Below are 15215 nucleotides of genomic sequence, written 5' to 3' on the forward strand. Positions count from 1 at the left end.
ATATATAAGAAATACCAATAAAAGAGAATCAAAAATAGTAAAACTAAAAGTTACGCGATACGTACGTATTGCATACAATGGAGATTTAAGGCTCGACGTTCGAGAGATCTCGTTCCGGCCGCGAGTAAATTTTAGATGAGGGGGAACTTGAAGAAAGTTCCCTCCGAAACTCCAGATGTTTAAATCTTACCTCGAAAACAGATATCAAGTAGTCAAAATCGATGGCGTTCAAAGTACCAAGAGTCCAGTTACGTGCGGAATTCCACAAGGCTCAATATTGGGACCTTTGTTATTTTTAATATACATCAATAATATTAATGAAATAGGCTTGCATGGATATTTATCCTTGTACGCGGACGATACATGTCTGTTTTACTTTGGTTCCAATATACATCAAATAATTTCAAAAGCTCAAGAAGATCTAAATAAATTACACTATTGGTTCCAACATAATCTACTAACAATTAATATATTAAAAACGTGTTACGTAATCTTTAAATCAAAAAATAAAATCATCCCTCCGCATAATACATTAAAAATAGATAACTTAAACTTACAACAAAAATCTTGTGAAAAATATTTAGGCCTTCGAATTGATAGCAACCTAACTTGGAAAGTCCAAATCGAGCATATACGAAATAAATTATCTTCCCTCGCAGGCTCACTTCGACGTATCGCCCGGTGTATTCCGCATCGCTTACGTTATATTATTTACAATTCTCTAGTAAAGTCCAACCTGCTTTATTTAATAGAAATATGGGGAAATGCCGCTAAAACCAAACTAGCTGATGTCCAAATTTTACAAAACAAAATTATTAAAATACTCTTTCATTATAATTTCATAACTCCTAATTCAATTATATATAAAGAAACCAAGTTGATGACCCTTAAACAATTATATATAAACAGCACTTGCTTACTTATTAAAAAAATATTAAACGACTCGATCCATACTAACTTAGCTTTTGTAAAATTAAAATCTACAACAAATCGTCGGTCGGTCGGTCGCGACGTGCGAGTTTATTGATTTTACCTAAAACTAGAAGACAGATTGGTAAAAAAATGTTTACCTACGAGGGGGCACGACTTTACAATAACCTACCGTCTTCTTTGAAGAGTGTAAGCTCATTCAATGCATTTAAAACGCAACTAAGCAAATACATTATTGAAAGCTACCCACCCTAAAAAAAAAAAAAACAAATGCATTGAATGAGTAAGCAAAAAAAAAAAATGTAATTGATTTTTGATTAATGTACGACCGACTACAACTATTTATTAAGTTAAAAAATGTTTCCATGTAAGTGGCCTATGTGTTTTTAATGGAAATAAATATCTTTAACCGTAAGAAACCAGCAACGACCTCTATGAATAATATGGTGTAAACAGAGCATTTCTCAAGAAATTAAAAGAGAATTATTTAAGTATTCCAATTGGGATCTTAATTTTATGTTAATATATTATTTAAGAAACCTTAATAGGTTTAAGGTTATTTATAATTCGAAAAAAAAATTGGGGTTTGTTATATTGTTCGGCTGAATGTGATCTGAGATGCTCAATAATTAGTATATTAGAAAATATGTATGTAATTGGAAATTTAAAACTAAGTATGTATTTTAAATCGCACAATATTATGGAAAATTCGTGTTAATATGTTATAATATATTAATAAATACGTAGGTATTATAAAAATAATAATTTACACCTGTTGATGATCTAACTAGAATTCAATTGTTAAATATAATATTTAAATATATTTTTCGATAAATATAAAAGTATTCAAACTAAAAGGCAGTTTTAGACGAAACATAATGAACGTCTAATGAGGAAACATCCACTTTAAGAACACATAGCGCCATCTATTATAATGAGCTTGTAATTATAATAATTATTTTAAAACCTTTTCGTTTATTACATTTATATTTATAGTTATAACAATAACTCTCACGTATACAATTTCAAGCTTAAAATGATAACAGTATGAATAGTGTAAGTGTTATACAGTTTACAACAGATACGTAACGTGCACGGCAATTCGGCGACATGATCAAAACGTCTGTGAAAAACCAATGAAAACGAAAAAGAAATAGCAAACGAAAATGGCCGTTGAATGCCAGGCAAAGTGAACGTTGCACTTTCACGATTAAAAATAAAAAGAATAACACGTTAGAAATGAACCATTGGTTTATAGTATGCATTGACGCGGCGCTAGTGTCGCATTACGTGTAGTTCCGCTACCCGCCGCGATGTCATTACGGCAGCACTGTACTACAAAACAATCAAATATTGTTGTTTATTTTTTTCGTTATTTATTTCGGTCTTTAAAGTGTAAAAAAAAGTTTCGTAAAAATTTGTGTAAGTTATTTAATAAGAATACGTTGTCTCTATTTCATTGAATGCCATGAACGTTATGTAAACATCATTTTTATTATCATATTTACTTACATACGCACAAGCATTGACCATGATTCCCGATAGTAACGTATTTCCACGAGTTCCAGTATTCCAGAATAGGTGCTGTTTTGAAATTTTACTCAAAGAAAGTTCGTACACAACAACGTACACATAATAAAAACAGCCAAAATCGTCGATCATGTGAACGGTCGACAGATCGAAACGGGTCAAGCACAACAGGTGAGTTGCGGGGCGCATCAACTAAAAAATAAAATATCGAAATGCGAAAAAATAATAAAAATCGGTAAATATAGTAAATTGAAAAAGGAGTAGTTGCGTCCTTGGCGGTCGCGCGCCGGCCGGGATAGGGTGTCCCGCTCGCGGGGGCGCGCACGTGCTAGGGCGGCGGGGGCGGGCGGCGCGAGCCCGTCTCGTCCCGTCACATCCCGTCGCGGCCCGCGCCGTCCGGCTGCGTTGCCCGTAACCTCCGATTGACCTCATTTTTTTTCTTCAATGTAAATATTCGGCTCGTTTTGCCGCATAGTCTATAAGTGGTAGTAAGTTCCTTCGTCGCGTTAATTTTTTTTATTTTATGATTTCGTTGTTTAGCTAAACCCGAAATTTAGTTCGGGTGTTTAGTGCGATAGGATATACTTATAAGTGATAAGAACTTAACAATTTTTTGGACTGTGTTAATATTTAGAAACTTTTTAAGGATAAGTTAATTGATAAGGTTTCGATAGTTCGTTGTTGTTCATATTTTTGTGACGATCGTTTGTTTGGTAAAACTCGGATAATAAAAAGTTTCGTGATTACTACTTTAGAAGAATAAAGAAGATTTGTAAATACCAACACAAAGACCAGGTAATTTGTGGCTAAAGTCTATTTTGTGTTTTATATTAAGTTTTAGTAGTTTTCTTAGTGTATATTTTTTTTTCTTTAATTTATATCAAACTTAAACTAAAGTTATTTTAAGATGTACCTCAGCAAATGTTACCTCATTAACTGCTCACTATTCATTTACATAATATTTTTAAAATATTAGATATAAAAAAGAAGTAATGTGTATGAAAAATATTTAATTTTAAAAATACTTACAAATAAAAATACTCTCTATCAAAATTTACAAGCAACGTAATTTGTACAAAATATTCTCAAAAAAATATTTTAAACAAAACTTAATTTGAGGAAACGTTAAAGCACTTTAATATTTAAAATAAAAAAAATGTTAAAAATGTAAAAATTTTGAAAAAAAGACGCCATAAAAAATAAATAAATAAATAGGTTATTAATGTATGGCTCATTAAATTAAAAAAGTAAAGTAAGCGGGTTCATCGACCCCGCGGCCACAGCTGGACGGCGTTCAGATAAAAGAATCATATCAATTTATCCCCGCGGTTCCACGCGACTTTAATACTGGCGTGAAAAATAGCCTTATAAATCCAATTTGATGTTCCAAATATTGCAAACTGAGAATAATCGTGGAAATGTACATATTTATTGTTAAATAAAAGCATTTAGCTTTACGTTATTTATTATTTAATTTTTTTGTTGTTTTTTTGTTTTTTTTTTTGTTGTTGGACCGTTTTATTTGTATTTTTTGCGGTGTAACTGGTAAAACTGGTTGTTGTCGTTTTAAAATTTGTATAAGAGATTTTTTTTATACGTTTTTATATGTTTTTTATATGTTTTTAGCTAATTACTATTTGTCTATATTAGTAGAAACTACACTTAATATATACAAACCAATCATTACTTGTCTTTCATAATAAATAGAATAGAAGATATAGCAATTTTAAAGTCCAGCCATAAATATCGCTCAGAAATCGCATATCAAAATTAATACAATTTAAAAACACAATCGAGAAATAAAATGTTTACATTTATAAAAAACCACCAGAATTCACCTATAAAAATATCTCTTTCACCAGACTCCATTATTATGCATAAAATGTGCTTTAATACGTATCTCTCATTGATATTGTCGGTGGCGATTACGGGATTTTTTGCGAATGATTGAATTTTATTTACAATTAACCCGGCCTCGGCACCGGCGAAAGTGAAAGTGACGATTAAATGCCATTTAAAAATAAAACAGTACGCCGCCATAACATTGACTGTCGATAATTTATATCTGTGCATATTTTATTGATGTGTCAATATAATATGCAACGATCGCATACTAATAAGTGATTAGAATCAATGATTTTACTAACATATCTCTCTCTCCTGTTAGAGAGAACAGTATATAAAATTTTGGTATAGAAACTTTAGGAGGTAGGAAGTATTTGTGTATATTATATTCATGTGTCAATAAACGATGCAATGGTCGCTTACTAATATGATTAGAACCAATTTTACTAACATATCTCTCTCTCTCTTTATAGAGAGAAAAATATAAAAATCATGATATAGAAGCTTTAGAAACGTTTTTCCTCGTTCACTCGTATAGCGTACGGTTGTGGATACAAAAGGAAGTGGCAAGGCGTAAGTAAGACGTCTTAGAGACGTATAGTAAGAAGCCGCCCAGCAAGGCGGCGGAGGGCAGTAGGCGCGGGCCCGCCTAATTTGTCTTAGGCGGAAAAATTGCTCGGCGATTACAAGTGGCTCGTAACGAAGCCGGGCGGGCGCGGGGGTGGGGCGGGTGGCGGGAGGCGCGCGCGGGGCGGAGGCGGGGGAGCGCTGGGTGGCGCGGCCCGCCGCGGACGGTCTCAGTCGTCCGTCTGGAGTCGCGGCGGCCGGCCGGGCCGCGCGGCGCAATACACGTTCCTCGTGCTCTTGTGATTGTAAATTTTAATAATACAAAAAAAAAAATCTAAATTCTATTCGATCGCGTCTAATCGAAAATATTTTTAGGCTAAATTACCCCCTCCCGACCCCCAATTTTTTAAACCTAAACTGTTTGTTGGCAGTGAGAAAGTTTTTGCGGAAAATTTTTAATATTTATGTCGGTTACGTATTTTGTAAAGAGATTAAATAAACGATTTGGCGGTTATTGAGAGTATTTTTTTATTTTGGAATTTTATTTTTCTTAAATTACGAGCGACGCCTCGAGTGAGCAATTGATAACTAACAATTATTGTTAAGCGTTAAATTAATGTTAAGGATAAAGATTAAAAGTCATTGGACTGCCATTAACTACTAGTTTAGTTTTTGGGACGATTTGTGGTTAAAAAACATTACCGGACTTGACTAACTGTAGTGCTCTACGAAGACTGTGGACCAAGGTGGTGATTTGTTAATAATAATATAGTAATAAATAATTTAGTAGACTCTAGTTTTTTTTTATTTTGTTATTTTTTTATGTTTTTTTATTATTATGATTTTTTTTTTGTATAATTTGTATTTTTTTTCCATTGTAATTGTAAATATGAGTATTAAATAAGCATTTTCATAGTGTCAATTTTTTTCTAAAGCAAAAATATTAAATAAAAATTAGCTATAGTACCCGCGACGGAAAATTTTGAAGTCGATTAACGGAATGACTCTATGAAAATTCTCTATTTCCAAGCTTTATACATTATTTTTAAGAAAGATCGTTTTTAGTAATATATTTTTTTTTAATTTAATATTTTTTACGAGTGTTTTTTTTTTTACTTTAATTTTTTTTGTATGATTTATAATAAATTATATTTTTTTCTTTTGTTTTTATTGCTTTCCTTGATTTTGCGGTGTAATAGTTTTAAGATGCACAGTAAGTATGTTGTTATATTTAATGAAATATTTGCATTAAGCTACTATATTTCGATTACCTAGTATAATAATATTATAAATTAGAAAGAGAGTTGAATAACATTACTTAAATCTCTCCGTAATATGTAGTTTTTCTCGTTGCGAAGACCGACGGCAAGTTCAAAGAATGACCAATACAGATTTTTGATTCTAACTAATGTATCATTAGCTAACTAAAATATGATATAATAGATATAAGGTATTTTAAAAGTACTTAAACAATAACGCGAATATACTTAGTATATTTTTTTCTTAGGGGACATGTAATATGTAGAGTCGATTTTCTAAGAGTATTAAAAAATATCAACTTTATTTGTACATGATCCAAACATAAAAGATAAATAATTATTTAGTTTGTTAAGCTATTTTCTATTGAGACCGTAGTGGGGAAGAAGGCTTAGCGTCTGACTATAAATGCGACGGTTGCTAGTTCTATTCCTATTTAGGGGATTAAACAATTTTCATTTCGTAGCTCTGGTGTCAAAAGCAAACGCGACATTTAGTTCCGCCTCTCAATACTTAACGTTTTGATAATTGGGGAACGGAGTGTCTCGACACTGGATTCCCTCTGCCCTACCCTGCTATATACGGGAGACAGCATGAATAAAACAAAAAATCTGTTAAATAAATATATTTTTTTCAAAAATATTGTTAGCGTTAGTGATTATAGTTTTGCGTATAAGCTTATTAGATACCTATTTGAAATTCCGTACATATTAGATTACGAACATTTTGAAAAATATAACTTAGATAAGTAAGGTTTTCAAATAGGAATTTTAATAATTACATTTTGAGAACCTACAACTTTACATTAAAAGGTTTATTATTTTATTTTTTTATTCTATCGCAAATAAATTATAAAAAGCGGCTGCATTATTTTTCGTTGATCGTAACAACAGTAGAGAGAGAGAGAGACGGAGAGAGTAGGTACGTACGTAATTACAGTTTTTACAAATATTGAAAGATATCACATTAGTTGACCTTAAAATATGTTAAACTTATGTTAGAACAACACTAATCTTTATTTCTAACAACACTTAATAGGGTACTAAAATAAATAAATAAAAAACTTTACTACTAGAATACTTTTATAGGTCTTGTAAGTGTCAAGATATATGTTTTTTTTTTTACTTTAACTTCCCGCTCATCTCGATCATATTAAAGCAGGAAAGCAAAAGATACTCGTAAGAAACCCTGGCAGGATTGACTATGCGCTTTGTCTAACAAAATAAAAAAACCACTCCAGTGGATATATGTTTCGTAATAAATAAGCCCAATAAAGACATTATTTAACTTAATTCGGGTTTTAAGTTATTACTTAGCATTTTAAAGTATAAACTTGCCTAGAGCAATGACTAATTTTCAGTTTCCATAACTGTTAAAATAATTGATAAGCCAATATTCACAAACCAATACAAAGATTCTTTAGCTGGCAGTATGTCTAAAATAGAGTCGATTCACTCAAAATTAATTTCACAAATAATGTAGAGTTCATGAAATATCAATATTAATCTAAACACGAAGTTGTGATTTAAAAAAAATACATGGAACTTTGACTGTCAATATATATTTTTTTTACTGATTCATGGGCAATATTTTTGAAATATTGTTAAAAATATTATTATATTTTTCAAAATGATAGCAATATGTAGTCCATATTATGTTGCTATTTTTTACTAGGCGGCGTTTTGTAAAATCAACAAGACTTATGAAGTGAATTCGGTCATCGATATTTTGCTTGTATACAATAAGCAAAAGAATAAATAAATAAATTCGAATTTTTAATATGACAAATTTAGTTTTAAAAGTAATAACTAAACAGAATAAAATAGTTCAGTAGCGACATCCCTTAGAGAAAAACAGCAAGTAGTTACATTGTTTTCTGTTTTATACATAGATGGCGCTCTGTAGTTGTAATAGCTAATGCAAGATCTATTCTAAAGATGGCGCTGTTAACGTCTGCTCCTGCGCATTTAATTTTATATGATTAATTGTAGAGGTCGCTACATATGATATTGATGGACATGATTTAAGTTCTTGTTAAATTTAGCATTTGGAAAAGCATTATCTATGCTAGAAGTTTATACTTACACAATGTACTTATATGTAAATATTTAAATGAAGTTTTATCCAGAAATATAGGTAAATAAAGATATCACTCCTATACTATAATCTATATTATCGTAATAAAGAGTACTATTGACAAAATTTGCTCCTCGAATTCTATAGGCGTGTAAGTGCGTGGGTGTGTTTCTAAGAAAACAGGTGAATTCGGAAGGCGTTACCGAACTTCTAAGATAGGGGGCGTACTCTAAACTTCTAAGATGGGGGCGTACCTTCACGTATCTTAAAGACAGGAGGAGGTATGGGGCGGTTACATAATTTTATTGGTGGAGCATAAGTATTAGAATAATTTATTAGCTATACACATTTACTGGGCATTTTGGATAAGAAATTGTTATTAGTGAGATTTACGTTTTGTTTATGTCTCTAATTATTCATTCGTTGGAACTTTATTAAACTTATTCATTATATTTTTAATTATTTGGCTTGGTATATGATATCAATAATAATAATAGATAATATGAAGTTTGTTTGGTTGAACGCACTAATCTCAGTAACTGCTACCTCCAATCGGAAAATTATTTTTGTGTTGGATAGTCTATTATTAGAAAAAAAAACTAAAGGCTATATTACAATTCGTTAGGAGTTTTAAATTATGCAGATAAAATCCCGGCTGTAATATACGGACGATTCGTGAAGTTTACACATATATCGACTTAATAGAGAAATAATAATAGGGAAAAACAGATTTTCTCACTTTTTTCCGTTACAAGTAGTTAAGTAAGTATATTTTGTCGTCATCATCTTCGCATCATTTGGTATCAGAGTGGTGATACGACATCGGTTTTCGATTAGAACCTTAAATTGAAGATATTTTTATTATAATATTTTCAATTCCATCCGCTGTATCCATATGTGATTGTTCAGAAAGTAGCTCTTTCACTTCAGAAAATAGCAGATACGTGTAACAAAATTATATAGGTAATTAATTTTAGCACTGTCCCAAAAAATATAAAACATCAAGAATATTTTATCCTGCTTTACATGTAAGTAGGTATTTAAAGACGCATCGGGACTTGTCGACATTCGAAACATCGATTTGAGATGCCGTTTCCATTCATAGATATATAACTCAAGAATAAAAACGGCATCTCAAGATCGCACTCAGACTTGAGAGCGGCTTACAAACGGGCTTTAGTATCTAAATAAATTCAACATTTACAATACAATAGACTGACAAACCCCGCCCACGTCTTGGCCGCCCACTTCCTTGCGCCGCCTTTCTTATGACCCACTTCGCTATTGGCCGTTGTACACTACCGAGACATTCGAGACATTGTGAAAACTATTTGGAATAAAAGAGAGAAATTGTCGACGAAACGAATGTAAGCAATTATATTTTTTAAGTTTTTTTTTTGTAAATAAACCAAATTAACGACGTTCTTGTCGTTATAAGCTTTTGTTTTTTAGTCTTGTGGAATTGTGAACTTCTTTTTTGTCGTCTTCAATTAAATTTAATATTTCTTCGTGGCGCAGCGGTTTAAGTTCAGACTTTAAATAAGATTGTTATGGGTTAGATTCGTCGGGGAAAAGCGATATTTATTTGAATATCTTTCTCTCTAGTTATAAGGCAAATCTCGGCGTTAAGTTCCGCTACTTAACATACAATGTCTAAAAATTAGGTAGTAGGTAGGTACATGGGGAACCGAGTGTCTTAACTCTAGATTTCCTCTGAAACTAAAGAAACATATTCTTGTCGTTACGACTTTTGTTATTAGTCTTGCATTTGTGTTATACGAACTTAGGTATTTGTAATATCTCATTTAAATTGTAATTTATTATAAATTAAATAATTAATAATATTTAAAAATATATATACATATTTAAATATTTTATAGGTTTGTAGGCTACTTATCCTATGAGATAGAGTACGCAGGCATAATTTCTATAGATATTTACTGATCGCTCATTTAAAAATATTACTGAAGAACCACACTAGACTTATAAATTATATCTACGTTAAATATACTTTTTATTAATATTTGAAATCACAAGAATCTAAAACTCTACGGCAGCATCAGAATAATTTAACCTTGTAAAATAAATTTTTGAAAAGTAATTTACTTCAAATAAATTAAACTAGCTTCGATTCGATAATAATTAAAAATACATAAAAATAGCCAAATTTTAAAAACTACTGAACCGATATTGATATAACATAGACTGCTCCTTAACTCTTAGGTATACAAATATTTAAAATTATCATATAGGTATATATTCAGCTTCACGCTATATTCCGCACATAGCAGGGTAGACAGAGGGAACCTAGTGTCAAACACTCCGTTCCCCACTTTCTGCCAAAACAACCTTAACATTCAAATAATTAATATTTGTTGTTAAGATATCAAAATAATACAAAATATATGTAAATGTTTTTCAGATCATCATCAAATTGCGACTGAGAGACCTCTTCCGTGAAGCCATCTTTTAGGTAAGCCTATCTAATATACCTAATGCAAAGACTTAAAACCTAAATATATGTAAAACTAGCGGACGCGTGCAGCTTCGCTTGCTTATTTAGGGGTGAATTGTAATAAACCACGAAACGTGTTCATTGAAAGATTTTTAAGAGTCTAAATTTCAAATTTTATCGGTGAATCGGTAAAATCGGTGGCGATTTAAAGATTTTTCCATACAAACTTTCAATACCTTATTTGCACCCTTAGGGGGAGAATTCTAGATCGTGTTCAATTAAATACTTTTAAAAATCTAAATTTCAAATTTTATAGAAATCGGTGTCGATTTAATTTTTTTTCCATACAAACTTTCAACCCCTATTTCACCGCTTTAGGGTTAAAATTTTTCAAAATCCCTTCTTAGTGGATGTCCAGATTACGAAAGTAAACATCTGTCCAAATTCCACGTTTCTACGCACAGCGGTCACGGCTGTGCGCGCGTCTTACCTCAGTCAGTGAGGACAAGTCCTTTTATATACCTATATAGATTACCTACCGTTACCCCATGAGGTGAGGTTAGTCGTGGCGCGCAAGCACAAGCTTGCACTGTAAAGGCGGCAGGTTGTGAGTTCGATTCCTACTCGATAAAATAAAATAATTAATATTTTCATTTCTTCGCTCTGTGTACAGAAAAAACGCGGCTATGAGTTTCGCGCAAAACATGCGATGCCTTGAAATTTCGGTGGAAAGCTTAGAATGGAGTATCTTAACACTAGGTTCCCTCTGCTTGCACTGGTATATGCAGGGTACCGCGTGAAAACATTTTTTTGTTTTTGTATTTTTTAATATAAACGGTCTTAAAATTAACCAAAAAACTAAAAGAAATTACTCATTCTTAAATCCAATTAAATAGATAGGTTGCTGCTGTACTCTAACAATGGATTCGAATTGCGCATTTCTATGAAGAATATTTTCTAGTTTCTATATTATTTGCTATCAAAGGAACTTGCCTATTGTCTTTTTTGTTATTAAGCTTCACGCAGATAATTACACAATAAGACACTTATACCGACCGTAATATGAATCTACAATCGCGGTTGTACAGACGTACATACGTACTTCTATATATTTGTATATAAACAAGTATTTGTATAAAAGAAAGAAAGAATGCTTGATGAAGCTTGAAAGTGTAGATGTAACAACTTCATATACAAAGCCGAGCCAAACTCTTTGAACGAATACCTACACTGCGTTTCTAAAAAGGGATGAATATAGTAAAAAAATATATTTCATAAAGGTGACGACCGCGTTCCGTTCCCGTAATGATCGCTAAGATTTCCCAGCCATCGCAGTTCTTAATTTCTGAGCTGGTAATGAGATCCACCTTTCCCGCGTCTCCCCACAATGGGCGCCATGCGTGAACTCACTTTTTTTTTTCTAAACCGATTCAAGGACCGAGCCCATTCAGCCTTAGCGTTTAAAAAGATGCAGTTTAAGTAATGATTCTACATGGAGGTTCTAGAAAATGAGGTTGCAACTGTTTTTAATTTCGTTAGTGGGTTATTGTTTGCGTAAACCTAGGCGGGTTCAATTTATCTTAGTGCATAGGTATCTGGCTTCTTTTCTTTTGCGTTTTACTTCAGCTTGTGGCCTATTTTGTGAGGGCAATTCAATCTGTTTAATCTTTTCCTTTCTAATAATAGATTGTTTTGTTCTGGTAGACATGAAACTTTATTGTTTTTATACTAGACTAGCGGCCCGCCCGCGGCGTCACTTGCGTGAACTACGTTATTATTCATTTCTGTCTCCATGAGTACCTACGTCCTATAAGTGATGTCCATTCAAAATTTGAGACTCCTAGCATTTGTAGTAACGAAGTTTCATACAAACTTTCAATCCCAAAAACAACCCCTTAGAAATCGAATATTGCAAATTCCCGTCTTAGCGAGCACCTACGTCCTATAAATAACTCCTATGCAAAATTTGAGATTCCTAGCACATGTAGTTTCTGAGATTTCGTGATGATTGAGTGACTTTTCGATTTTATATATAGGTATACATAGGTATTTGTTTAACGAAAAACTCTTATTTTCTTAAATAAATTATAGAAACGTTGCTGCTATAAGAATACATATAGATAGATATACAATATCTATAATATAATTTTACATAGCCACCCAAGTACTCTGTAGACAAGAGTTTGAAATTTAAACAACAAAAGAATAGTGAATCTTTCCGGATTTTAGCGCACCGTTTCCCTACTTATCCATAAAAAATTTTCAACGTTAGTAAAAGACAATTTTAAAAGGCCCACAAATGCTGAAAGACCGACCAAAGAGGCAGCTCTCCATTAAACGAAGAGGTAGATGCGCCTCTGCGTTTAACGGCTTAAGATACCGTTTGTAATTACGCGTTAGACTGCTAGGTAGGTACAAGTTCCTACGTTGTCGGTGCCTAGTTATGTTTGTCCTACTACTTTGTAAATGTGTAATCTCCTTTGATAATAATTTTGAAATTTTCGAAATTTCACGAGTACTTTCAGCTTAATTCGAAAATAAGTGCGTGTGGCCGTTGGTGGGATGTGATGCAAAAGTTTTTTTTTTAATAGTTATTTTATATGGTTATGGTATTTAAAGTTAAAGTTTTAAACTATTAAAGAGGTATAATTAAATGAATTTTATTAATATCTGTTCTTAAGGTTCCTTTATTGTAATTTAACGTGATATTTATTGAAATCTAATAAACTTAGTAGGTACGTAAGGTTCAATTTTATTTTAATTTTCGCGGATTTTTTTGTAATAATTTTGAAATAGTCAGTTGGTCTATTTAAACGTAAAGTGCTTTGATAATCTGTAGTTTCTTGTACGAATGTACAGAAAACAATTTTCCATACCAGCCTTATAATATATTCTTAAACATTTCTAATAAGATTTAAATATGATTAACATTTTTGAAGCTTATTTCTAAGATTTATTTCATATTATAAGTAACGATAGAGACAAACCAAGGCAAGCGACTAAAGCTCCAATATATCTGTTAGAGAATTAAAATAGGAATATTTTTCTTTTGCGTCACTCTACGTCATGTCTAATTTTGTTTTCCTACATAATTATATATTAATTATTTTTAATAATAGATAACCGTTTGACCCTTTATGACGTAATATTATACGTACTCTGACGTAGAGCGATGCTTACGTTATACCTACTTGTAAATGTATAAGAACGGTATGGGAAAGGTCAGATCTGTCTTTGCTAGAAAGAAGTCGTTAGTTTCATAAATAATGAATAGAGCGGAATATAAATGGAAGAGGCCATCATGGCTCGATTTGGACATTTCTAACGTGGTTGTTTTGTAGAGTGTAGATTCTAATTAAGATACAATTTAAAATATTTTTAACAAACTTTATTATTAAGAATAGATAATAGTAAAGTTAAAGAAATACAAAAAATAGATATATAGGTACCTTGGTTTTCTTATTGGATAGCAAATGTTTTATTCTTGTAAGAGACTATCCATACTTGGCACACGCTAAGAAAGAAAGGTGTCTTAAATTTGGGACATTTATTAAATAATTTTTCCATGACCAGAATTCGGCGGAAAGTGGGGAACGGAGTGTTTTAACACTAGGTTCCTTCTGCCTACACTACTGTGTGCAGGATATAGGGGATACATAATTATTTGATTTTTGTATTTATTAAATAATTTGTAGATGTAAAATTGTAAAATATGTGACGTCACACTAGGTAGGGGGTGACTCGCTAATCTGTGACAAGGACATGGGAGAGTTCAAAGATCATGAAAATATTCTAATGTAATTAATAATGGCCTCTAAGATAATATCAATACAAAATAAATATTAATTTTTGGATAATATTTAGGTTATGATTACCAGAAGAAAAAATAGAAAAAATCATTACATTTGACCCAATTGCATACAATTCAAAAATAATTCTCTTAAAAAATTCCAAAGATCCAACAACCATATAAAGCTAATAACACCAAACACTATAGAGAAATTAAGGAACTATTTTAGAAATTCCGCGAAACTTATATCAAAGACGCACCTAATTACTGTTCCCCATAATGTAAAAACTTTAACGCCTTTACACCGCAAGTGACGGCGCGTGAAGTGTGAGCGCCCAAGTTGCCGTGTAAATGTGTGTACACTTAATGTGGAAACATACGCGGTGGGAATGCGAGCGGGACTGCGGCCGTTGGTAATTGAATTGGGAATTATAAATCATTAGATGTATAGGTAAATTTTCTGTAACCAATTATAATGTAAATTTGTATGAAATGAATCGTATTTTGTTTAAAAATAATAATAATAATCAGCTTTACGCTATATCCTGCATGAAAGGAAGCCTAATGTTAAGACACTCCGCTGCCTACTTTCTGCCAAATTCTAGAGGAATGAAAATAATAAATTGATATTAATAAACGTTATGTGTTACTATTTCCGAATTCCAAAAGAATAACCAAATTTGTACCTTTCCATTATCATTGCAATAACAAATAACCTAGCAATATAATATCGTCATATTCTTATATTAATTCATATGCACTTTT

At 31.9% G+C, this 15215-nt stretch overlaps 1 protein-coding gene across 4 annotated transcripts in view; it reads left to right on the forward strand.

Moving 5' to 3' along the window:
- Positions 1-2859: 2859 nt before the first annotated feature.
- Positions 2860-15215, forward strand: part of pros (homeobox protein prospero) — a 94002-nt gene continuing 81646 nt past the window's right edge. For 2 of the 4 annotated variants that reach the window (XM_085189660.1, XM_085189663.1), the window contains exons 1-2: positions 5112-5618; positions 10628-10678. The gene's annotated coding sequence lies outside the window, so the exon portion shown is untranslated. Of the gene's footprint in view, positions 3256-5111; positions 5622-10627; positions 10679-15215 lie in introns of those variants that run through there. The other 2 variants (XM_085189661.1, XM_085189662.1) reach the window with 2 other exon arrangements.

This window comes from Heliconius melpomene, chromosome 8, assembly GCF_056956725.1.
Source record: "Heliconius melpomene rosina isolate 202511_hmr_F chromosome 8, ASM5695672v1, whole genome shotgun sequence".
Taxonomy (NCBI): Eukaryota; Metazoa; Arthropoda; class Insecta; order Lepidoptera; family Nymphalidae; genus Heliconius; species Heliconius melpomene.